Source organism: Panthera uncia, chromosome B1 (assembly GCF_023721935.1).
Source record: "Panthera uncia isolate 11264 chromosome B1, Puncia_PCG_1.0, whole genome shotgun sequence".
Classification (NCBI taxonomy): Eukaryota; Metazoa; Chordata; class Mammalia; order Carnivora; family Felidae; genus Panthera; species Panthera uncia.
Window position 1 is genome coordinate 147177200 of NC_064811.1, and position 24016 is coordinate 147201215.

Consider the following 24016-nt stretch of genomic DNA (forward strand, 5'->3'; position numbering starts at 1 on the left):
TATTTTTGCAGATGTGATTAAGGGTAGGGACCTCCAGATGAGGAGATTATCCTGAACTGCCTACTTTTTTGAGAATTTAAAAGTAAATAACTTTTTCTTGCTGGGTCAGAGAGATACAATGTTTTACTATTGCTGACTTTGAAGATGGATTAAGGGACCATGAGCCAAAGAATATGGGTGGCTTCTAGAAGCAGGGAATAGCCTTTAACTGACAGCCAGTAAGAAAACAAGGACCTTGTTCATACACCCACAAGAAAATAATTTCTACCAACACGTGAATGAGCCAGCAACAGATTCTTTTCTAGAACCTCCATAAAAGGAACCACCCTGCTGACATGTTGATTTTAGTTCAATGAGACCCATAGTGGATTTCTGTCTTAAGAACTATAAAATAATAAATACGTGGTGTTTTCTGCCACAAGTTTGTGGTGACTTTTTATGGCAGCAATGGAAAACTAATACCTGGACAGAGAAGGTCAAATTCGATAAATGTATTTTGTATGAAATTGACAGTTTTAGCTGGGTTTTCACATTTATTTTCATAGAATTACACAGCGTGGACTCATGGTTTTCGAAATTTTGTCAATTTATTTCTCCTTTGTTATTTATTATTTTGTGTCTTTATACTTTTTTTGTGTGAAGTTTGGAAGAGCCATCTGAGGCTTTATTTGGGAAAAGGCACTTGAATTGGCTTTTGGCTTTTATTATTTTTTTTATATTTTTAGTTTTTAAATGTGTATTTTGAGAGACAGAGAGAGAGCACACACAGGGGATGGGCAGAGAGAGAGAGAGAGAGAGAGAGAGAAAATCTTAAGTGGGCTTCATGCCCAGTCCTGAGCCCCATGTGGAGTTCGATCTCACTGCCCTGAGATCATGCCTGGGCTCAAATCAAGAATTGGATGCTTAACGATTGAGTCACCCAGGCTCCTTGACTTGGCTTTTAGGTGGGGACATGAGCAAGATGGGGTATCCAGGGCACTATACTCCTCCCGCTGGCAGGCTGAGGACTGAAGCGGAGCCTCAGGTGGGTCCTCCTGTTTCTGACAGTCCCCAGCACAGCTCCTTCCCCCAAAGGCTCTATGGCCGCCATGAGAGGGGTGGCTGGGAGAGACCTCAGTGGCTGTTCAGGTGGACAGGATACCAGACAACTTGGATGCCAGCTTCACGTGGCGGATCTCTATCTTGCTCACAACCACCGCCTTGGAGGAGCTGACGCAGCTGAAGAAATTGGAGCCCCCGCCAGACTAAAGGTGCTCAGGGCATAGTTGAGATCAGGGCTCACGAGGACCCTGTAGGCTGAGCTCAGCCCACCTGAGTACCCACTGGTGGTCTTAGTATAGATACTCATGTTCTCATCCCAGACTCCAGCTAGCTTTCTTCGCTCTCCAAGGGCTTGCAGTAGGTGGAAATCTCCAATGTCCAGGGCCAGCTTGATGTTCACGAGCTCCTTGTACTCGCATAGCTACCATGCTATGTCCTACTCGGCTCACTGCTGGGTGCCTCCAGCCGTGCCAGCTTGGCATTGGTGAACTTCACGGACAGCTCCCTGCACTGCTCTGCATCAGCGACAGCGTGCTCTTTGATCTCCTGGTACTGCTTTTTGAAGTCCTCCACCAGCCCCTGCCTGCTGCCAAGCTTTAACCCCAGCTTTCGCTTCTCCTGGTCCAATATGTCCAGCTGCTGCTGAAGGTTGCTGGTGTATCTCTAGAACATGTCCCTGTGGCTCCGAGTTGTGTTCTGCTGCCGGAGGCTGCGTTCGGTCTCCAGAATTTTGTTCTTCTGCCCCAGGTGCCAGCCCTATCGATGGAGGCAAACTTGTTGCTGAGGGTCTTGATCTGCTCCTTCTCCTGGGTGCACACGGCCTTGATACTGGGGTCTGTCTCCAGCTTAAGGGTACTCCTCAGGCTCTGGTTCACTGATGCAACCGTGATCCTGCCCACTTCCCTGGCCCCACTGTAGCCGCTGACCACACTCATGCTGGCACCCAGGCCACCCTGGAAGCTGCTGCCTCTGCCCACCCGGGACAAGGCTGGTCATTTGAAAGGGGAGTCTTGGATGAGAAGGCAAAAGGCCCTATCTTTGCCTCTACACCGTCCCCATTCTCAGTGGTGTTTTGAAGAGGGCTGGGCCAGTCTTATCTCCTGCAAAATCTGCCTCTACAGAAATATCTTCTAATTCTCTTGAACTGATCTCTCCTGCAGGACTGCCAAACTTGGCAAGAAAGAGCCAATTCTTACCCGTATTTTGATAGTTTTTTCCCAGGTGGTCTCACTCATAAGCTCTATCTGCATGTGATCTGTATTCGTAAGATATTATAGTCCACAGCTAATCTGAGAGTCAGTTTATCACGTCATCTACCATGGCAAGAAGGATCACCAACTTTCCAGCCCACTGTATCTGTTTTCTTGCTGATCACCAACTGACCACTGAATTAATATTTGCTATTTTAAGTTTTGTTAAGGTAGCTCATGCCTAGGTACGCACCTCTGTTGTTGTAGAGTGTATTGACTGTTCACAACGTAAAGAATAAAGTGACGGCGACTTTGAAACAATAAAAGTGTATTTGTGCCAATTCAAACATATGCAGTCTGGGGTTATGATATGATAACCTTGCCTTTTCTTGCTCTCTGTAGTCCCTTGGGCTTGCTCTGGTCTGTGTGGCTGCATGTGGCTCACGCTGCCACTTCCATGTTCCAGGCCTGAGGATTGCATACTTCACTTCTTATAATCAGCTGGCAGAACTTAGGCACCTTCCTGCATTCCTACCTGTAAGGAGAATGCAAAATACAGTGTTTAGTCTCAGTGCCAGTTTGTCCGGATGAAACACAAAGACAATCTCATAATGGCAAACAAAGGGGGAGAATGGATAGTGAGACCTATTGGTGGCATATACCACATCCTTTTCCTCATGACTTTTTCCCGTTTTTTTTCCTTTGAAAAGTAAGATTTTTTTTTTTTTTTGCATTTCAAGCTTTAAAAATTTCTCCCATAGTGAGTATTTTTATTTAGAGAAATTTAAGCTAGTATATTCTTTCTATAGTTCTTAGTTTTTTCTCTCCAATGCAAATAGCCCTTTCATCGTATATAATAACAATCCTTGTTTAAAAAAATCAGCCAACAGGGCCGCCTAGGTGGCTCAGTCGGTTGAGCGTCCGACTTCGGCTCAGGTCATGATCTCACGGTCCGTGAGTTCGAGCCCTGCATTGGGCTCTGTGCTGACAGCTCAGAGCCTGGAGCCTGTTTCAGATTCTGTGTCTCTCTCTCTCTCTGACCCTCCCCCCGTTCATGCTCTGTCTCTTTCTGTCTCAAAAATAAATAAACGTTAAAAAAAAATCAGCCAACAAAAGAGAAAGGAAATATCCAAAATCTCTGCACATTGGGGAAAAATACCATCAATGTTTTGATGATTATTGTTTCATGTACCTTTTTTAGAAACATACACAAACACTCCTTTCCCCAAAGATTTTAGCAAAAGATGATCATATAATAATTTTGTTTTTATTTTATAAACTTAAAAAAACCCGCAATTTTCTTTTTGTTCATTATCTCTTCTCCCACCAGCTGAATAGCCCTAGGTATCAATGTTACCAACCTCGTATGTATCTTGGCCTACTTCAATTTGTGGTCATATGATTTTATTCACATACATGTTTACATATATTCACACACATTTAGAGTTATATATGTATTTAAATATTTTGGTATTGTTTGGTTTAGAAAGGTAGGATGATATATATTTTTCTCTGTCTCTTGCCTTTCTCATTTAACAGCATGTTGTAGACATCGTTTTTTGTTTGTGTGTATTATTTTATTTTATTTTATTTTATTTTATTTTATTTTATTTTTTCCAGAACTTAAGAATGTATTTACTTCCTCTACTTTATGGTGAATCTAACATTTCCTTTTCTTAAGTCTATTTATTTTTATTTTTGAAAGAGGGAGAGAGCGAGAGAGAGACAGAGGGGCAGAGAGAGAGGGAGAAAGAGAATCCCAAGCAGGCTATGTACTGTCAGCACAATGCCCGATGTGGGGTTCTGTCTCATGACTGTGGGGTCATGACCCGAGCTGAAATCAAGAGTCAGACACTTAATTGACTGAGCCACCCAGGCACCCCAGAAGCTAACATTTATTTTAGGAACTAATTATGAGATGTTTCAATAGCTACAAAATAAAAATGTCTTTTATTAATACTGTAGGGGCTAAGGGCAGGCAGTCCCAAAGTGTGTTGTGGGAATCTTTTTAATCATTGACTATAGATTCATAAAATTCCTTGTAATTGCTGTATGTTATTTCATGGAATGTTTTTAACCACAGCTTATTAAAACTTTTACCCATTAATAGACATTCACTCCCCCCACCCCCATTTTTTGTCCCTGCCCTAAAAAAACTGCATTAACTATCCGTATATACTAGTATTTTATTTCTATGATACAGATTACCGGTAACAAAGATGTTGATTTGAAAAGTGTATGTGATTTGGGGCGCCTGCGTGGCTCATTCAGTTAAGCGTCCGACTTTGGCTCGGGTCACGATCTCATGGTTCTTGAGTTGGAGCCCCGCATCGGGCCCTGTGCTGACAGCTCAGAGCCTGGAGCCTGTTTCTGATTCAGTGCCTCCCTCTCTCTCTCTCTACCTCCCTGGCTCGCACTCTCTCCCAATAATCAATAAACTTTTAAAAAAATTTAAAAAAAGAAAAGAAAAGTGTATGTGATTTATATTTTAGCAGATATTGCCAGACTGTTTTTCCAAAAGGCTGTAACAATCCATACTTCCTCCAGCATACTCTCCTATATCTCCCTCATCGATAGGTGTACCACTGTTTTAAATCTTACCAATATCATATGGGTTACGTATTGCTACCTTAAAATTTCACTTTATAATAGCGAGATTCTGCGCATATATATATTTAATTATTGTGTATATTGTATACGTATATTTAATTAAAAAAGAGACACAAATTTATTTAGAAACACAAAGTGCAAGGGGTGTCTGGATGGCTCAGTCAGTTGAGTGTCTGACTTTGGCTCAGGTCATGATCTCACAGTTCGTGGGTTCAAGCCCCGCATCAGGCTCTGTACTGAGAGCTCAGAGACTGGAGCCTGCTTCTGATTGTGTCTCCCTCTCTCTCTGCCCCTCCCTCTCATGCTCTGTCTCTCTCTGTCTCTCAAAATAAATAAATATTGAAAAAATTTAAAAAAAAAGAAATTCAAAGTGCATGACTGCTGTAGCTGTATGTAGTGACATACATATTATGAATGTCAAAATCAAATACATGTATTTGATGGTAGCAGATAATTTTCCCCTAGTGGTATTGTGTTTCTCTTAAATCTTTGGGAGTCTGTAGGCTGCTATATAAATGGTCTGAGTGCTAGGTGAATTTTTTTAATGTAAAGATATACAAAATCGTAGCTCCTTGTTTCTCGGTGATAGAGACAGAAACTGTGAAATAAATTTGGTTGTTCTCATGGTATTTTAAACAAGCAAAAAAAAAAGCTCAACTGTCTATAAAGAAACTGCATTTATAAGTTTTATTATTAAATCCACCACTACTTTGCTGACTAATAAAATGGAAAATGTGTGCTTTTATAGGTTTATAAAAAGGCAAGCTATAGTTTCATGAAAAATATCTTGCACCGATTGAATACAGGTGGCTGCTTGTTTAGACTTGGAAGATGTAAAGGCTTAGTATAGATGTCTGAAAAAGGTAATATGGCACAATAAAAAAAAATCTTCCTTTCTTTGCTCATCAATCCTTTGGGTATTCCATGTCAAATAAACGCTACAACAATTTATAGTAAAAGTACACAGTGGAAGTGCCAACGTTAACACTCCTTAGGACTGGATACCTGCCAGACTTTTCACACCAATATTTAATGTGAACCAAAATGTCTTTTCCATTGGAAGTGTGAGAAGGAGCTTACTTTCCTATATTTGGCAACACGCTTATGTGAAGTATAAAGTCAAATGCCCGTGATGTTCTCTTTATTTCAACCGTGATAAATTGTGTTCATTTGTTTAAGTGCATGTGGCAGCTTTAGTGTTCCAACTATAAATTTTGGTTAACTTCTATTGACGTGCTGTATTAAACTTAAGAAAAACAAATTACACTTCACCCGTTTTAATTGACCAAATGTGTCAAAAACACAGTAAGTATAACCCAAAAGGTCAGAGCCTTAGTCTACACTGTAATGGGTGTCATGGCAGGGATCCAACTTTTCTTGTACATTTCATTTTTCATGAAGTTTTAGGACAAGGCATACGTTTAACATTCACTTCCACTTCTCATTTGTACTTCAAAGTTTCTCATAGGCTGTATGACTACCAGGAACGCTTTTCTCTTGTGCTATTTAAAGTTCTCTTTGCATTGACGTGTGTGCCCAGAGAATACTGATGTTCTCCTGTAAACAAGGCCTTGAGAATGGACTTTGGCATCCTGAGGGACGCAGTGCTGATTTATAGCATACCCATAGATCACTGTAACACTCCCTGGAAAAGACCTGGTTTACATATCTAGTCCCTGTTTCCATGACGGAACAAGGAACCATGTGGTTAGGTACCAGATTAAACTTGGCATATTGGATTCCCTTGGGATCTGATGAAAGTTACCAGTTTTAATTCTTTCGCTCTATGTCCAATCGTTTATCTAAATCTTTATTCCTTTGATAATGTATTAGCTTGGTGCCTGATGATTAAATGATATTAATTAAACTCTCTCTCACCTGCTGTTGTGTCCTCTCTCTCTCGCTCTCTCTCTCTCTCTAGTTACCCTGTGGGGTGGTATCTTTTCATCTCCTGTTTCAAAATTAGCTTCTTTTCAAGGGTTCAAACGTTGGTTTCCAGTGTGAATTTATGTCTGGAGAAACTCAAAATGGAGCAGGTGTTTGCAAAGTGTTATGTTTCATATTGGAGGAAAAAAGCGATTCTAAATCTTAAAGTTTATTCCATTTCTATTACTGTTTGTAAGAATCTCATTCTAAGGAACATGCTTTACCCCTGAGAAACCTTAAGTTGTATGTTGGCAATAATGGGAGACTGTTTGTTCTGCTCTGATCAATTTAGGGGTGGAAAAGATAACAGTCATCCTTGTCCAAGAAGCCAGAGACTGACGGATGGAGCCTAATCAGGGGTTTTAATTCTCCTTAAAAAAAAAAAAAAAAGAAAGAGACTGTTCCTTCCCTCCACCCCAGGGAATCACTATTATCATGAAGATTACCTGAGACTGAGTCAGGTTCTAAATTATAGTTGGCAAACTTTCTGTGAAGGGCCAGAGAAGAAAACTTATGCTTTTAAGCCCGTATGGTCTCTGTCACAACTACTCAACCCTGCCATGGACAGCATAGCCATTGATATTGCATAACTGAATGACTGTGGCTGTGTTCCAATACATGTTTATGGACATTGCTATTTGCATATCATAGAAAATATCTTGCGGGTCATGAAAGTGTCCTCTTCTTACCTTTTCCCAACCATTTAAGAATATAAACAACCCTTGCTTTGGAGCTGTATGAAAACAGTTGGCAGGTTGTATTTGGCATGAGGGTCTTAGAATGCCAACCCTTGTTCTAACCTAATATTAGTTTCTAAAAGGCCCAAGAAATTTACAGTAAGGAAGTTTTCTTTTAAATTAATGCTCTAGTCTTCTTTTACCTGCAGCATTTTCTTTCATACAAAGATAGTTTACTTCTCTTCCCTCATTTTTTTGATCAGATGATAAATATATTGGTATTTTGGAGTCCAATCTAATGGGAATTAGGGGTAGCAAATGCTGTTGATGCCTTGTTCTATCTGCTCAGTACCCATCATTTACCTGCCCAGCTATTCTGCTTTGTGCAGCAAGTATGTGCGATTCTGTGTAAGATCTTCTCTGGCTACTGGAGTGTATTTGGCCTGTGGGTAGGACATGCAGGGAGTGCTGAGGCATTCAGACCCCTTGGGGGTAGCTCTTGGGCAATGTGTGATAGAACTGGAGGGCAAATATCCCTAGCTTGGGCTATCTCTGAGGCATATTGCTCATTGTCTCCTTGGATTCTTCAGTGGGACTGAAACTCTAGTCACTAATAACTGTAGCCTGCTTGAAAACATACCCTTGATTGGCCTCCTTCCTTTCTCTATTTTCAATTCCCCACTTCTTTCCTGGTACTTTTCAGGATTACTTCCCAAAGAAAGTAATTGCTTTCTTGATTGCTAGATTCTTGATTGCTAGATTCTGAAGAGATTGCACATACTTCAATTCAAAACCAACCTTTTGTAATGAAGGCCACTGGCCTAGGTTGTACCTTTTAAGTCCTTGCTTTCTTCTTTTGTATTTAGGCAGAGCCTGTCATCTTCTTTGTGTATGGCAAGGATTTTCCCTTCTCCTCTTTTGTCTTCAAAGGGAAGATACCATGACTGTTGGCCATCTGCATGACTGCTGCATCCCAAGAAGAGGTATGCTATCTCCACCCTGGTCATACTGATTGTCATGCCCTGTACAATATGACACACGACACAAGAAAATAGGTCAGAGGGGACATTGTGCATCCTCCACTTCCTCTTCATACCCATCCTGTAAATATATCAAATAAAGGCGATCTCTATTGACAGCTCACTTTCTCTTCTTCATTGTGAAGAGCAGAACTGGGATGAATTGGAACAATATGGTCTCTTTGAAATCCAAATCTTGGATAAATTTCACTCTGCATCTAATTGACCATAGATTTCCTTACTGCCCCCTGCACTCTGACCTATTCTGTGCATTTTTTCCCCCAAAGTGCCTATGTGTTATGGTGCTAGGACTATTATTCCCAGGTATTCCTACTATTATTCCTGGTTATTCCAGAAAACAAATTTTAACTTTTATTCAATTTCTTAAAAGTAGTAATTTCCCTCTTGATAACACTCTGTCTCTATATCTTTCTTTCATTAGCAGTAAGCATGGATATGCTTTACTAACTTTCCTCCTAGTACCTCCTGTTTTTGAGGGGTACAACCATTTTACTACTTGCAGTGTAAGTGAAGAAGGAGTAGGAATGACCACAAGACTTTTCAGGGTAAAATTTTCATAAGGAAAGAGACGCAAAGTGGATACATGCAAAGGAGAGATACTAGGAGCAAAGGGTGGTGGTGGTAAAAGCACCTGAATGTTAAATACAGAGTTGATAATATGGGAAGGCTATTTCAGACAGGCTGAAATAGAAGCAAATTTACACATTAATCAAAAGTTTATACATATATATGCAGTTTATTTATTTTGAGAGAGAGAGAGAGAGTGAGCACGAGTGGGGAAGGGGCAGAGAGAGGAGAGAGAGAATCCCAAGCAAGCTCTGCTCCATCATCACAGAGCCCCATGTGGGACTCAAACTTATGAACCATGAGATCATGACCTGAGCCCAAACCAAGAGTCAGATGCTCAACAGACTGAACCACCCAGGCCACCCAAAAGTTTATATTTTAATAGAAGACTTTACTATTATTTCGATGTCAGATTTTTAAAAATGCATGTTTCAATAATTATTGTCAGATTAACTCCCAATCCCTATTACTATGAAACCAATGTCTACTTGGACCAAAAATGTCTTAGGTAGTTTGGCATGAAGGATGATGTTAAAGGCTAAGATGAGAATAAGGAAGACCAGAGGTAGACCAGGAATTACACCTTTATAGGCCATATTTACACATTTCAAAACGAAATAGATGCATTCATATAGTAAGCCATGCTGAGTTAAGATACCCAGTTTGGTTCAGAAGTTCATTAAAATAGTTCGGGAAAGAAAAAGACAGTTAAAAATAGTCCCCGGTTTATGAAGAGCAATGTTATTAGATGAAATCTTCTCATTTAACATTGTTACAAATATGAATTTGTGTGGATCAACAACTTTTCTTAATTGATCCTGCATATAACCCTAGAGCTGGGTGCTGATGGTGCCACAGATGCAACCTCTGGCTTAAGCAGCCTGTAGTCCAATGACTTGATGAGTGTCACCAAAAATGGTACAGGAAAACCCATCAGGTGCCTTATGTTCTTTGAGCTATTTTGGTCTACCACACTGTAATGTGGAAAACCTATGGTGTGGTTTTAACTTTGCTTGGTTGCAGATTTATCTTGACTTCATCCTTCCATCCATTCATCCATCCATCCATCCATCCATCCACTCACCCATCTATCCATCCATCTATCCATCCATCCATCTGTCCATCCATCCACTCACTCAGTCCATACTTTTTGATCATATACAATATGCCAGGTACTGTAGAAGTGTTTCAGATGTCTTCATGGAGCTTACTATCTTGTCTTTAAAACAAATCAGCACTGAGATTTAGAAATACATTAGTAATCCTTGGGATCCAGGATTTATTAAAAGTAAATTATGACATTATTGAGTTTCAAAACAATCCACATATGGAGGTTAAATTATGGCAGATTATAGTCTTTGGGGACTGCTTACTGAAAATGTATCACTGCAGTCACATGAAGACAGGAGATAATTTGAAGACAAGACATCTATATTGTGTTTAAAGATTTAGTTGTTGAGTGTTGCTCTTACTATTCTATATATTATCCATTTATCAAAATTCAGCCCCACCAGTCGTCCAGCTTCCTTCTGGTCATTTTAATAATCTCTCAGATAAAATTTTTTACTTTACAGTTGGACGTCCACCACCCCAAGATCACTGCCCTCTCACTTCATCCTTCCTTGGGATTTTCAGCTACACTTCATACATCATCACCTTTTAGCCTGCGCTGGCTACCCCATCTCACACTTCGTCACTTCTTGCATTCTTTGTGAGTTCTTTGCTCTGTTACAGAATCTGTCTCCATTGTCCACTAATTTATTATTTATAAACCAAATATAAATTAGTCACACTTTATTGGTATCTAGATCAGTTCTTTAAGACTATTACACGTTATAAAAAAGAAATAATTTCTAGGATAAACTGGGGTCAAGAAAGTATTATATGATACTGTATATTATATTCCTTTTATATTGACTCTAGAAACTTGAGCAGGCAACTTATCAGTAGGCAGCTTTGTTACATTAAACTGAAAGTAATAAAGATATTTGCCACTGCTGTGTTGAGGTGTTAGCATTATAAGTCGGACATGTTGCTTTTGGTGATGTTCACTTGAGCAGATTTTTACTTTGAATACATTTTACAGTAATGAGTGTCATTCTAGGGGTCATTTTCTTAACTTAAACTATTAAGTAATTTCCTTCATTTTATTGACCAATCCAGGATGAGTGTTTGTGAGCTACTGTGGATCATCTGAAAGAAAATCTTTATACAAAAATAAAAGTACTGTTGTTATATGGTTTCCTATTGATTTAAGTAGACTTTCCTGAGTGAATTACTCCTTCAAGTTTTCTTCTCTTTTTTTTGTTGTTTATTTATTTATCTTAGAGAGAGAGAGAGAGAGAGACAGAGAAAGAGTGAGAACAAGCTGGGAGGGGCAGAGAGAGAAGGATACACAGAATCCGAAGTGGGTTCCAGGCTCTGAGCTGTCAGCACAGAGCCTGACATGGGGCTTGAACTCACAAACCATGAGATCATGACCTGAGCTGAAGTCAGACGCTCAACTGACTGAGCCACCCAGGCCCTCTCTTCCAGTTTTCTAATGCAAAGTTGCCAACAATATATTTCATTATATAATAGAATTGGTCATAGGAAATGTAATATTTTTATTCATAGTTATTACATTTTATCCATTTAGATTCTCATGTATTCTATATGTAATTTCCAGCTCTTTGCTGATATAATGATCTCAAATTACTCAAGTAGACTTTTCCATCACTGTATGTGTCTTAGTCTGTTCTGGCTGCTGTAGCAAAATACTGTAGACAGCGTAGCTTACAAACAACAGAAATTCATCTCTCAAAGTTCTGGAGGCTGGAAACTTCAAGGTCAAGTTGCCAGCATGGTTGTATTCTGGGGAGGGCTCTATTCCTGGTTCATAGCTGGCAGTTTTATCCCTGTGTTCCTCACATGGTAGAAAGGCTAGGGAGTTCTCTGGAGCCTCTGCTAGAGGGGCATTAGACCCATTCACGAGGGTTTCACCATCATGAGTTGGTCATTTCCCAAAGGCCCTACCTTCTAATAACGTTATCTTTGGGGGTTAGGATTTCAACATAGGAATTTTGGGGAAACACAAACATTCAGACCATAGCACCATATCCACTGGAATCAAAGGTTGTACATTCAGAAGTTCACCATCCATCCCCACAAGGGGATGCAACTTTTAGCTTGCCACTGAGTTTTAATGTGGGTTAGTAGAGTCTAGGGGAGGCCAGCCAACAATTTCAAGATATAATGTGAATGGATCGTGATTTCTGATGGCATCATCTTAATAATTCTAGAAGTGGCATTTATAGCTGTATGGTGTATCTCATTGATGTTACTAGCTTGTCATTCAGTTAGCCCTGGAGAATCTTGGATTTATACTATTGAAGTGGAAAAAACATGCCTATGTAAGGCATTTTAATTATTAAATAGGAAAATATTTACTATTTAGAACAATTTTTTTTTTAGGTTAAAAATCAAACTGCTGCGAATTTAGCATTAATTACCTTTACCGAGTCCTCTTTGGGCACCTCATTATTGCGTGGGTACTAAATTGTGACATTAATCACATCTGTTACAGCTAAGCAGGCAGGTGTGTGTGGCCAATTTTTAATTTTGTTTTTATTTTACTCTTTGGTCTGTAGAATTTACGGTTTTGTTTATTCGGAGGATGATGAGAAAACCCTGCCTTTGGAGTACTCCATAAAAATTTACAGAGACAATGCTTTTTTTCTTTAGTCAAAATAATGCACTGCATTTAATTTAATGACTGCTCAAAGCCGTAATTGGTTTGCACTTTGAAGCACTTTGGAATTTGTTGGTGGTTTTTAACTTAGGGTATGAGGGTCAAAATACAAATGGATTGATAAATCTGACTTTAGAATCTGAACTCTTAAAATCAATTTTAGTAATCCAAGTAAACAAATGTTGAAGTTTGTAGAATAAGAGGCTATGACATTATATAATCAAGTATATACAGAAACATTTTTAGATTCATCTGGTGTGACTCAGAACTGTGCGAATTTTTCAAATTCAGACGGGCAGTGTGGCATTGATATTTTTCAGTAATCAACTGAGGGAGCATGCTAGAAGAATTCTCTGTAATCTCTGCATGCAGACACAAGACTAACTTTATGATTGGATTCAGATGGAAAAGATCAGATGACTTAACTGATGAATTTTAGAGGCTCACAGCCAGTCTACAAAGGCCCAGTTGCGACCAAGAGGAGTCCAAAATATTACCTGTACTATTTTTTTAGCAAATATTTCTTGAGTTCCTTGAATATGTTAGGCCCAGGAGATGGAGATATAAACGTAAATAAGACACTGTCCCTCCTCAAGGGCTATATGGAAACAATAAAAGCAGTAGTAGTAAAAATAATAAGTTACATTTACTGAGCACCTAAAGTTATGTCCACTACTTAAATGCAGTTATCTCTAACATAACAACTCTGCAAAGTATCATTTGCTCCAGCTTGCGAGCAAAGAAACAGCCCCAAAGTCGTTAATTAACTTGTCTGAGTCACCAGAGAGCAAATAGAGAATTTGGATTTGAACCTTGCTCTGATCCTAAGGTCTAAGGTCACCATTTTGAAAATACATGGGTCAGATCATGTAGATCATTTAGGACATTCCAAGTCGTTGAGATTTTATTCTGAAGGCTACTGAAAGCTACTGATTTTAAACAGCATATGGCATGCCAGGATTTGGGTTCTAGAGACAAACTTCTGACAATAGTATGGAGTATGGAACGGAAGGGTCTGAGACTAGAGGCAAAAAGCCACTGCAAGAGCTGAGGTTGGAGAGAATGAAGTCCTTACTTAGAATAGAGCAGTGGGACTGAAAAGGAAGTGAATGGATTTAAGACATGTTCAAGAGGAGGTGGGTGCAAGAAAAAAAAATCAAGGACTACATCCAAATTAGAAGATGGTACCATTTGGTGTTATTTTGTGAATAGGAAATACAGAGAGAGATGGAGATGAGATTAGTTTAAAAACTATTGAAAAATTGTACAAACTCACTATAAAACTTAAAGAGGTACAAGAAGACATAAAGTGAAAGTTAAATGTCACCCCAAGTCCTTGGACTCAGAAATATTCATTATTAACTTTTGGAACATTTATTTCTGGACATATTTCTATGGGAAAAAATATATAGAAAAAGATGTTACAAGATTCACTCGACTTTAGACACATGATTTTTTACCGTAAGGGATATTAATTCCTAAAAGCTCCCTCTAAAGTTAAGACAAAAAAATGACAATACAGTTGAACAACATGGGTCTGAACTGTGCGAGTCTATTTTTACATGGACTTTTTTGGGATACAATATGGCACTGTAAATGTATTTTCTTTTCCTTATGGTTTTTAAAATAACACTTTCTTTTTTTCTGGTTTACTTCATTGTAAAAACACAGTATATAATACATACACAATATATGTGTATTGGTAAGGCTCCTGGTCAACAGTAGGCTATTAGTAGTTAAGTTTTGGGGGAGTCAAAAATTATATGTGGATTTTTTTATTGCATGGGAGTTGCGCCCCTAACCTCTGTATTGTTTGAGGGCCAACTGCTTATATGTCAAGAGCCATTCTGGTTTTATAATTACATGTTACATCTCTAAACAGTGTCCTGTGGATTCAAGTTCAAAACGTTTTTTAAAGTTTCTTTATTTTTGAGAGAGATAGAAAGGGGGGAATGAGTGGGGGAGGGGCAGAGCTCTGTGCTGACAGCACAGAGCCTGATGTAGGGCTCTAACTCATGAACTGCGAGACCATGACCTGAGCTGAAGTCAGACGCTCAATGGACTGAGTCACCCAGGAGCCCCCAAGTTCAATTTTTAATGATGTGCTGAATTTAAGGTGTTCACACATCTTACTGACATCCATACAGAATTGTTCTTTATTCAGATGCATTTGTGGTCTTGGATTCACAGTGAGATCAGGTCTAGACATGTTGAGTCAGGAGATGTTATTGTATAGGTGAACGTTGAAACCCTAAGAGGTAACACTGAGTTAGCATGTAGAATTGATGAGGCCTGAGGATAAAGCCTTTGAGGGTACTCTAATATTTAAGGAGTGGAGAAATAAGAGATGAGTCTCCAAAAGTATTTATTTAGGTAGAAGAAAAACAAAGAGATATGATGTTATAAAAGCCAGGAGAGAAAAGAGTTTGAAAAAGTTGACCATAGTGTCAAATGTTACGGAACAATCAAGAAAGATAGAGTGGCTAAATATCCACTGGCTATAGCAATTTGGGAACAGCATGAACAGCAATTTGGTCTCATCAGAACAGTTTTTGTAGATAGGAGAAAGAAACCAAATTACAGTGAGTGAAGAAGTAAGCAGGAGGCAAAGATCACTCTTAAGTAACTTGGTTGTGAGGGTCAAGGGAAGCTAGAGAGATTGCTTAAGAAAGACACAGGGTTGAGAGAGGGCTTGTTTTCTCACGAGGAGAGGCTTGACTATATCATATGCAGAGGGTAAAACCCCCAAAGTACAGGGGAAAACAGAGCTGATAGGCAGAGCAGGGACCTGAATGGGTGAAAGATGTGGATTGTAGGACTAGCTTTGGGCAGGAAGTGAGATATCTCATTCTCTGTGATAGAAGGGGCATATATATATGTAGATATATAGGAAAACAGGGCTATAAGAAAGTTCTTTTTAAATGATTTGTGTTTTCTATGTTAAGAAAAGGACAATATAAGGGGTGCCTGGGTGCCTCAGTCTGACTCCTGATTTCCTCTCAGTTCATGATCTCACAGTTGGTGAGTTTGAGCCCCACACTGACAGTGCAGAGCCTTCTTGGGATTCTCTCTCTCTCTCCCTCTGCCCCTCCCCTGCTCATGTTCTCTCTTTCTCTCTCTCTCTCTCTCTCAAAATAAATAAATAAAACTCAAAAAAAAAAAAAAAGAGAAGAGGACAAGATAATCTGCTGCAAATGAGAATGACAAGGTTTGAAAAAGGAGTTTGAAAAATAATAAATGTAATTAGTGAAGCTGTTTGTGGGTCATGGGAAAAGGGGCCAACTAGGGGCATGTAAAGGACTGCTGATTGGCCCCAAAGGCTCCATCAGGGCTGTAAACTACATTTCTTCCTGGCGCCAGATTTAGTGGAACAGACCAGTGGTTAGAATGATCCACGGGGTTTCGGTCCTTATGCATTAGAAGGGAGATCGACAAGGTCAAAGCCAATGGATGTTAACAACAGAATATCTGAAGGGATGGATCCCAAAGGCCTAGACCAGAAAGAGGAGAGAAAGGGAAGAAGATAAGGCAGGTTCTCTGAGGTTGACGGTAGGTATCAATGAAAGTAAGAGAGTGCAGAATATGTGAAGAGAAAAAGTTGTGACTGGGATGTGATGTTTTAGATTTAAGAGGTGGAAGGTTTTCAGTGGGAATGGGAAATTTCAAATAGCCCAAAGCAGTTGCATATTTTCTCATGAAGGGAACACAGAACCTGGGAATTCCATTGTTGTGGACTTGAGATTGCAAACACACTAGCTTTGGAAGGCACACACCCAGAACAAGTCTGTAGGGTGAAAGAATGACCTCTTTCTTTCCAGCTACCCATTCTACAGAGAACAGTCCTCCGAGGGTTAGAGAGATTGAGTTCCACGTGGGGTGATGGAGACAAAATGGAGCTGTCACTCCACATCTACTGCAGCTACTGTTAAAATGTGCTCAGTTCTATTTTCAAACTGAATTGATTATGTGAAATGGTTGTGTTAGTATCTTGTCCATCATTGTCATGCTGTTACAGAGCTTAGCACGTTAGATGGTAAGAACTGTAGTCTCTCTCCCATTAGACTGTGATTTCATCTGTGGCAGGGACTGCATCTTATTTATTTTTATATTCCCAGCACTTAACAGTGTCTGGCACATCAAAGGGGTTCAGCTATGTTTATTTCCTCACGTAGACAGAGATAATCAGGAAGAATTCACCAACTAAGCATGCTTGGAGCAACTGTCTTTTTTATCACTGTTTTATATATTTGACTTACCCCCCAAAAGGACCAATATGATGTACAGTAGGTGTGGAATAAATATTTATAATCAGTTGGTAATAAAACAGCATCCTTTCTGGATTGCAGAATTTTGGGCATTGCTTTGTTGTTATTTATGTAACTCTTCCCTGTGGAGGTATATTTATACAGATTCATTTACTTTCCTCAGTAATAATTTATTCCCTGAAAATACACCTTTGCAATTGCCTCTGCACCTGGTTGAGGTGATGGAATGACATGAATGATTCTGATGATGATCAAATGATTTTAATAGTGATGGAATATCTCTGTACATTGTGTAGCTGCTATTAGAGATCTACGATGTTTACTGAGAACTCTTCTGAAAATGTCATACTTCTTGATTCAAAGGCTATGTCTACCTAACAAAAGTGGAAGGTTGAACTCTTAGCTAATTTTTACCTTTTTTTTTTCTTCTTGACTGGCTCTCTATCAGTCAAAATCATGGGCTGATTACTCAAACAGCTCAAGTGTGGTTTGGGCAAATCAACAAGTACAGGGATCATTTGACTGACATAGAATGGAAAAAAAATTGCCATTTAAAAAAAGTGAAAAAGTAATTTTAATTACAGGGCTATTCATATACTGGAAACTGGAATGACTAGTTCTTCTCAGGCACACAAGCAAATGTCAGAGCTTGTTAGAATGTTTGGCTGGAACCTGTGCCCAGTCTTCAAGATTTTCTGTCCCATTTTCACTCTCAATTTTAGGCAATATTGCTCTTCTTGTCTTTGACCAAAGGGTGGCCTTACTTATTTTTATTATCTACTGAGAGCTCATTATCTATCTATCTCTATTCTGTCATCTATCTATCATCATCTCTGTCTCTCTCCCTCTATCATCTATCATCTATCATCTCTCTGTCTATATCTCCCAGAGAAGTTTGAGCTGTCTGGTCTCTAGATGTCTCTTATAAATAGTCATTCAACTCCACTTAACACATAAAGGGGACATGAGGATGTAAGCATTAACTGATTAAGTTATGAACCCAAGTGAAAGTATTTCTATATTCAATGACCGTCACAAATAGCCACATCCTCATCTATATTTTGACCACAGATTAAAAAACCCTAGTGGGATCAGAGGCCAGATATATTATTATCCTACAGCAACTTCAAGATTTCTGGCTCAGGCTTAGTGATGAGACAATGACAAGTGTGACAAACCAATACAAACTGTTTGGGTCACAACACAATTACTGGTTTTGTTCCTGAGGGACAAAATTTGAGGGGCACCTGGGTGGCTCAGTTAAGCGTCTGATTTTGGCTCAGGTCATGATCTCACAGCTTCTGAGTTCAAGCCTTGCGTCAGGCTCTGGGCTGACAGCTCAGAGCCTGGAGCCTGCTTCGGATTCTGTGTCTTCCTCTCTCTCTCTGCCCCTCCCCTGCTCATGCTCTGTCTAGAAAGAATAAATGTTAAAAAAATTAAAAAAAGGAAAATTTTATCAAATGTAGCTTAAACTTACAAGCAGTATACAGAAAGAATAGTCTCATGGAAAAGAAATACAAAGCTAGAGCACTTCAGTGGGCTGTTTTCACCATTGACATAAGGATCAACATTTACTTGGTGGGATATATTTTCATAAAATGACAGAAAATTAAAAAAAAAACACGTGTAATTAATGTTCTCAACTTCTGAAGCAACTGAGTGCTTCCTTTTTAAAGTTAAAGGTTTTTCAGGAAAGATTCAAGTAAGTATGCAATCCCAACCAGACGTTACGGTAATCCTTCTGAAAGACTAGTCAGGAACAATTTTTTCACTCCAGATTGCTTGTCTTGTTGACAAGATTTTTCAAATTCTTCTTGGATTCTAAGGAACCCAAATGGGCATGCATGGGGGGCATAAAACCTGTTATTTCCTACAATTAAGTGAGACAATTTGCTCTTACTTTTTCAGATTTGGTTCAAACATATTTCCCCAATATGTCAGGAAAGCTGGACTCACCTTATGGCTCTTGTTTCACCTCTGAGTGTAGTATTTTTGGGTCAGTTTCCCCCGGGTTTGTTTCTGGATTCCTTTTTGGGTGGAAACTGAACTCAGAATTCCCTTTTGATATTGCCAACCACACGCTTCTAATAATCTACTTCTTCTCTAATCCCTTTTCTTTTTCTTACACCCAAGACATCTACTGATGGGGTTCATGAAACTGGTTTTCTGTGCTCTCTTCTTCTCTTATAATGTATTTTTGGTGCCGTTTTCAAAGACCTCTTTTGAAAACATAATCTTTTTTTGTTACTTTTCTTTAATTGCAACTCCAGCTTGTGTTAATGGGTATAGGCCCCTTAGCCACAGACCAAACACAGTGTCTAGATACAGAGTTCCTAAAGAAAGCTGGTGAAAAGGCTTGTCATCTCTTGTCTACCTGGGTGTTAGGTGGTGAAGTAGAGAATGATGGAGAAAACTAGTTGTTCAAATTTGTTGGAGCAGGAAGTTCATTAAATCTCGGCATTTCATCCTTATCCTCGTTGTACAGTTAGGAGGATCCTTATTTTTCTTCTACCACGGATGAAGAAACTGAGATGCAAGAGGCTGAACAACCTTCTTTGAATCATATAGTTAGAAACTAGCAGAGCAGGGATTTAATCTCAAGTCTGTGTCATTTTGAGGACTTTGTTAACTATCATACCACATCAACTCAACCAGCTATTCAGAAACATTTGCAATAGATCATAAAGAGCTTTGTTAGGGTAACTGAAAACTCAGCTGATATGAATGTTGGGTCCATAGTCTTGCCCTGCACCGGACTGTACAATGATGCTCAGAATGCCTCCGCTGTGTCTGGAGAGAAAAGTATTACCTTCCAGGGAGGGTTAAACTCTGGGAGACCGATTTGTATTAAAAAGACCCACAAGAGGTTGATTTAGAAAGTAGAGGTCCAAAGTATTTCTGTAAAGAGAAATGCATGTCTGTGGGATTACAAATATTGATCACTTGGAGTGAGTTTTCCCTTCAGCTAGGTAGATTCACTTAGGAGATCCGTAATACATTAGAAACTTTCTATAATCAGGAACAACCCCCCCCCCCCCGCAAATATTCCTAATGGGTTTCCTTTAAATTACTATAGTTGAGTATCGTGGGCTGAATTGTATCTTTGCCAAATTTACATGTTGAAGTTCTAACCCTCAATGCCTCAGAATATGAGTGTATTTGGAGATTGAACCTTTAAAGAGGTAAATAAGGTAAAATGAGGTCATAAAGGTTCAGTCTTAATCCGATATGACAGGTGTCCTTTTAAGAAAAGATTAGGACACATACCTGTGATCACACAGAGGAAGACCAAGTGAATACACAATGAGAAGGTGGCCATGGATCAATCAAAGAAAGAGGTCTTATAGGGAAGCAAACCTGTGCCCACCTTGTTGTTGGACTTCCAGGGCTGTGGGAAAATAAAATTCTGTTTAAGCCACTCGGTCTGCAGTATGTTTTTTTAAATTTTTTTTTAACGTTTATTTATTTTTGAGACAGAGAGAGACAGAGCATGAATGGGGGAGGGTCAGAGAGAGGGAGACACAGAATCTGAAACAGGCTCCAGGCTCTGAGCTGTCAGCACAGAGCCTGACACGGGGCTCGAACTCACGGACTGTGAGATCGTGACCTGAGCCGAAGTCCGCCGCCTAACCGACTGAGCCACCCAGGCGCCCCTGCAGTATGTTTTTGTTATGACAGCCCCAGCAATAATTAATTTTTTTTGTAAATAAATAATTAATGCAATAATTAATTTTTTTGTAGAATTATTTCCATTTCACTAAATAATATTGTTCATTAAAAGTCAGAGTTTACTCTCTCTAAACAGTCCCGAAGATATACTGAATGATTTCTCTCTAAACAGTCCCGAAGATATACTGAATGATTTTTAATCTGTTTCCTAGATTCTGAACTTACCTGTCTTTTCTGTTTTCTTCACTAATAAATTATATTATTTTTAAATTGCCTTGATTAGATTTGGTAAACACTCTAGGACAGCACTGAACAATTAAAATAAAATGTGAACCAGTAAAGTTCACATTATTAAAGTTTATAATAGGCATATTAAAAAATAAAAAAAACATGTGAGATTAATTTCAATAATGTATGAATAGAGATTAGTGTGTTATGTCTTATATATGTTAATATTACATGTGATACATCCAAAATAGAATCATTTCTTTCTTTTTGTTTTTTTTAAGGTTTTGAGTAATCTCTACACCAAATGTGGGGCTTGAACTCATAACTCTGAGATCAACAGTTGCACACTCCACCGACTGAGCTAGCCAGGTGCCCCCCAAAGTAGAATTATTTCAACATGTAGTCAATATGAAATTATTAGTGAGAAATATTACATTTTCCCCCCATACTAAGTCTTCAAAATCTAATGTTTACTTTACTCTTAGAGTAGATTTCATTTTGGACCAAACATATATACATATACATGTACATATACATATACATATACACATATATACATATATATACACACACACATATACATATATACACATATATATACATATATATACACATATATGTATATGTGTATTTTTAAAAAAGTTTTATTATTTATTTTGAGAGAGAGAGAGTGCGTGGGGGAAGATCAGAGAAAGAGGGAGAGAGGGAATCCCAAACACATCTTGTGCTGTCAGTGCAGAGCTGATGTGGGGCTCGAACTCATGAACTGTAAGATCATGACCTGAGCTGAAACCAAGAGTGCAATGCTTAATTGACTGGGCCACCCAGGCATCCTTGAACCAATCACATTTTAAATGCTCAGTAGTCAATGTGGCCAGTGGGTGGGACAGCTCTAGACCTATGGTTGAATCTTTTTCTATCAGCAATGTATTTGCGCATCTTTTTAAAGTGATGCTTCAGTAGATGTCTGAGGTCACCTGTTGTGTGTTGGTGATTTGAAGTTTCAGTGTCAGAATGTGATATGCTCTTACATGAGAGCATAAACTTTATCTGAGTTTACTGCCATTTTACATAACAAATTCTTGAGTGGCCAAGCGTGATAGGAGGAAGTCATTGCTAGAGTTCCAATCAGATAATATTTTCCTGCTCAGACTTTCTGGAAACACTCAGTTTTTCCCAATAGATAGTCATGAAATGACCTGCTACATGCCAGGTAGGTACGAAAGAGGGAAAATATGTGTAAGGTCATTTATTTTTGAATTGAGTTATCTTAAATATTGAAAATCTCTAAATGGATTAACGGGGAGAATGCTTCCATTTATTGGTCTTTTACTATGTACTGACACATGTGATCTTACTTACCTTTTAATAATCTTGTAAGCTTCATACACATGAGAAAACTGAACCTTAGTGAATTTGAGTAAATTTCCCAAGACCGTGCTGTTCACAATCGGTGGTGTTTCTCACTCATATTTGTTTGATTTTAAAGGATTTGTGGTATGGTTAAATCTTATTCCAGGGCATGCTCTGTATTTGAAAAATTTCAAAGCAACATGGAGTGTGTATGAATTTTGCAGAAACTGTTAAATCTAGCTTTTAATGGCCATGGGTTTTGTAGTAGATTAAGCTCAAGTTCAAGGTTCCAGCCCTTCCACTTACTAGGCTTTTTGTTTTTGTTTACCTTATTTAAACTCCAGAAGCTTGTTTCCTCATTTAGAAAATGGCCATCATAATAGTTTCTATCTCTTAGGGTTGTGTAAGGACTGAGTGAGCTAATTCAGGGAAAGTACATTGTGTGAGGCATATATTAATGACTCCCCATCTATTAGCTGCTTGTTCTTTTTTATCACAAGCAGTGACAAGCCTGGTATATATTAACTCTTTCAATTTACAAGAATTTTCTTGACCACTCAATATAGCAGCATACATTTTTTATACTTTAAATGTGATTAAGCAGAGAAGCCTGAAGTACTTTTCTATAATTAACTGCTCAACTGTGTTAGAGAATGAAAACAGCTTTCAGAAGTAGATCTGACATTCACCCAACAGCCGGGAGAGGACAGAGCTGATGTCTTTTCTACCTACGAACTAACGGTTTTGTCCTTCAGAGGTGGTGACCTTGATTTCTTTCTGAAAGATACCTGAACTCTAGCCAATGCTGCTTTAGGATTTGATGTACCACCTGACCTGTCTAAAAGGAGAAAGAAGAATAAAGTTTTTCAAAGGTCACATCTCAGCCATTTACAATTTTTTGTTATGTTTCTGTCATGGCTGAAGATTGTATTCAGACAATTGCAACAAAAACAACCAAAGTCAAAATGAACCAATGAACACAACAGAAATGGAGAAAGAAGGGAAAAAAAGAGCTTCTGTCTAGGGTTCAAATGCTTCCACTCGTAAGTCTTAACCTTTTTGATAATTATATTATGTGCAGCGGCAAAGAAACAAAAGGGGATAAAGGTCTTAAGAGTTATATTGATAAACTATGTGTGGTGCTCAAAAATGGCATGGAATATCTTGTTTAAGCTATAAAAATATATTAGCATGTCATGTTATCTTCATAAATTCTTCTCACACATAGGGTGGGTGGAGTTCCTAAATCCCAAGGCACATTACCAATTCAGTTGGTCACTGCCATTCATCAATTGTTTTGTCACATATTTGCAGCCCCTCAGTTGGGACTGAGGTATTATGATTCTAGAGGGTTTGATAATAGGTGAATTATTAGCTGTTGGGGACGGATTTGTTTCTGAGCCTTTCTGTGGCAGTCTCTTATATAGGAAGGCAATCATTCTCACGGAATTTGCTCCCTCAGACATAAAGAGATTTTGAATATGGCTTGTAATTTTTTTCCTAGTAAAATTTCATTAGTGGTTAATTATGATTGGTAGAGCTTACCGGAAGTTCGCCAAGTGTGTTGAGAGTTCAAACATGTCAAATTTTGAACTGCGTCATGATGGGATGGACAGCTCTTGGTATTCTCTGTCACCATGTTTATACACACTGTGTATCAATCTTCTATGCATTATCGCATGTTGAACTTGTGATTTTAACCTTGTTGGAAAACAAAAGG

The 24016-nt window shown here is 38.8% G+C and overlaps 1 pseudogene; it reads right to left on the reverse strand.

Moving 5' to 3' along the window:
- Positions 1 to 1470: 1470 nt before the first annotated feature.
- LOC125922470 (keratin, type II cytoskeletal 8-like) lies at positions 1471 to 9647 on the reverse strand (annotated as a pseudogene).
- Between the last annotated feature and the right edge of the window lie 14369 nt (positions 9648 to 24016).